The sequence below is a fragment of the Sinocyclocheilus anshuiensis genome, unplaced genomic scaffold, assembly GCF_001515605.1.
Source record: "Sinocyclocheilus anshuiensis isolate Anshui unplaced genomic scaffold, SAMN03320099.WGS_v1.1 scaffold160, whole genome shotgun sequence".
In the NCBI taxonomy this organism is placed as follows: Eukaryota; Metazoa; Chordata; class Actinopteri; order Cypriniformes; family Cyprinidae; genus Sinocyclocheilus; species Sinocyclocheilus anshuiensis.
In genome coordinates, this window is record NW_015554119.1 from 2,292,899 (window position 1) to 2,294,914 (window position 2,016).

Below are 2,016 nucleotides of genomic sequence, written 5' to 3' on the forward strand. Positions count from 1 at the left end.
ATTTTCGGCAGCCGGAATTTCAGTGCATCTCTAATTATTGGCAACATCAGACATGGATATTATATAATAGATGCTTTTTTGAACATGTTAGCAATTTAAACATATTAAAAAAGGATTTTTTACACTGCACCCCTGCTCTCGACAGACGGCACCCCGGTTGAGAAACACTGCGCAGTGCGACCTGATGCAGCCCCTGAAGTGAGTCAGGAAACAGAAATGCTGCAAAATAATAATAATAACGCTACTAAACGAGACGAAATAACGTTATAACATTTCGTTTCGTCTCGTTTTGGTCAACGAAAATGAAAAGACATTTTAGCATAGTTTTTATTTTGTAAACCACATTTAGTCTCGTTTTTATTCGTCAACAATATTGCATTATACATTTAATTATAGTCATCGTCACATGACCAGCATTTACGTTGCGTCTCGTCTCGTTTTCGTCACGTGATAAAGGTTCGTTGACGACGATATTTAGTCATAGTTTTCGTTGACGAAAGCAACACTACACTTCACTTCAGTTCTGACACGCAATACTTATTGTCCTACCAAAGACCAGGGTCATATGATGGATACTCAGGGACACAATAGCCTACTTGTGATGCAAAAATTACTCATGAACTCTATTTTCTTGCCTTCACAATATATGGCCTTTCACAATACATGGCTTTATACAAAGAGGAAGTGATTGTGGTGAAATTGTCTAAGTTTGCAGCAGAGATATTAGAACCAGGAAGGTGGTTCAGACACACCTTCACATCAGAAACTCACTGAATGACATGACTGGATGAACCATCCTTTTTCGTTTTAAAGTTTAATCCCACAATTGTCTTCAGATTTCTTCCTTAATCTCAGTAAGTATGTCCCTGTAGGTTTCACATTACTGAAGTTAACGTCAAAAATAGTAAAAAGATATTTGAACATTAACCAAAGATTATTTTACAGAATACACAGAATGTCTTACTTCATTCTGAAGCATTTGGCTGATGTTATGAACTCATGCTGAAATTTTGAGTGAAATTTATTTTCTTTCACTTGTGAAGAGAACAACAAGCATTTCACCATGAGTCCTAACTTTCTGTGGCTCACACTTGCTTCGACTACTGTGATGTAAAATAAATCGTGTTGGAAATTAAAAACAAGACAGGAACAAACCCTACACTCTTAAAAAGGATGTGTTGAAAATAACACAACCTGTGTTGTTTCTTAACACACCTCTGTGTCTCGTTAAGTACAACACATTTTGTGTTACTTTTAACTAAACCAATATGTTATTCCTGCTAACACAGAAAGTGTGTTTTTTTTACACACTATTGTGTTATAGTTACACAATTTGTGCCAAGTGTGTGTTATTTTTGTGTTGTTTTTGAACAGACCTTGTATGCAGTAAAAACACAGCAAACTCACATATAGTTTATACAGAATTTATTAAACCTGCTAAAAAGTCCAAATTAAAAAGTAAACAATATAGTAATTTAAACATTAACAATGTTGCTTGAGTGAAAAGTTCCTTGAGTTAATGGATAATCAAGTTTGTACTGTACTTTGCTTTTTTTTTTATGTAGTATTTGACAGCATCTTAAATATGTATTTTCATCAGTGATGATGAAGGTCGGTGGGATGATGTCTCTCATGTATCTAATGGTGGCCTAATGGTTAAAGAGTTGGACTTGAAACCCGAAGGTTGTGGGTTCGAGTCTCAGGATGCACTTGGATGCACTTGTGCACTTGGATGGGTTAAATGCAGAGCACAAATTCCATATGGGTCACCATACTTGGCCACACATCACTCAACTTCACTTCACTGTCATGTCAATAACTGTCACAAGTGCTTCAGAGGATTCCTCCATTGAAGTCTGCAAGAGTGCAAATTAAGACACCTTTGTTATTTATACACATAACGAGTATAGCAAGTTGGTTAGAAAGCCAATAAAAACGTAAGCGTCAGAGATGACATAAATGTCTTAGGGCATTTTACAAAATTTGTGGCACAATGAGCTCTGTTCATTTTCAATG